Source organism: Charadrius vociferus, unplaced genomic scaffold (assembly GCF_000708025.1).
Source record: "Charadrius vociferus isolate BGI_N301 unplaced genomic scaffold, ASM70802v2 scaffold74, whole genome shotgun sequence".
Classification (NCBI taxonomy): domain Eukaryota; kingdom Metazoa; phylum Chordata; class Aves; order Charadriiformes; family Charadriidae; genus Charadrius; species Charadrius vociferus.
Window position 1 is genome coordinate 905802 of NW_009647849.1, and position 704 is coordinate 906505.

The following is a 704-nucleotide window of genomic DNA, read 5'->3' on the forward strand; positions in this document are numbered from 1 at the left end:
CTTATAATTATTGGACATGGGGATGGTTGGGCAATGTCCTGGTTTGCATTAACTGCCAGATCACTACAGTACGTGGGCACTCCTCTGCAGCCTCTAAGAGCGTAATATTTATACCATAATCCTTTATGTTGACACGTCACATGCATGTTGCAACTCCTCTGAGTTTCAATGTTAATTGAAATACCAGTATTAATTGTGGAAAGTTAGTCATGCAAACTAAGCTGGAAGAAGAAGCTTTTTGAACCAGCTGTTCTGTAATTGTGTGTGTTTTGTAAGTGCTTTTCTCTGTGACGCAGGAGATACGCTTAACTCTGTGATGCTCTGTGGTGCTGGAAGCCTTGTGTGCACCAGGATCCAAGTGCCAGAGAGTGCGTTGGAAAGAAACTGCAGGTGGGAGTGGTACTGTGGCCTGGTGCTCAGGGTGAGTGGGTGCTCAGGGGCCTCAGAGAGGTGCCAGGGAGCTGGGAGATTCTTTAGAACTGTGGGCACCCTTGGGAGCCAAGCACCCCCAGTTCTACTCCTTCATCAGGGCAAGGTAATGTGGAGAGCAGAGGGTCCCAGTGAGTTTACTCTCAGTAGATGAGAGCAAGGGACATACTGTTGGGAAAGGGTGCTCTGGAACAGCATCAGTCTCTGTAGGACTCACTGTGTGCCATCGAGCCATGTTTTTCTCTTGCTGAGAAGAGCTTGTAGCTGTCAGCAGG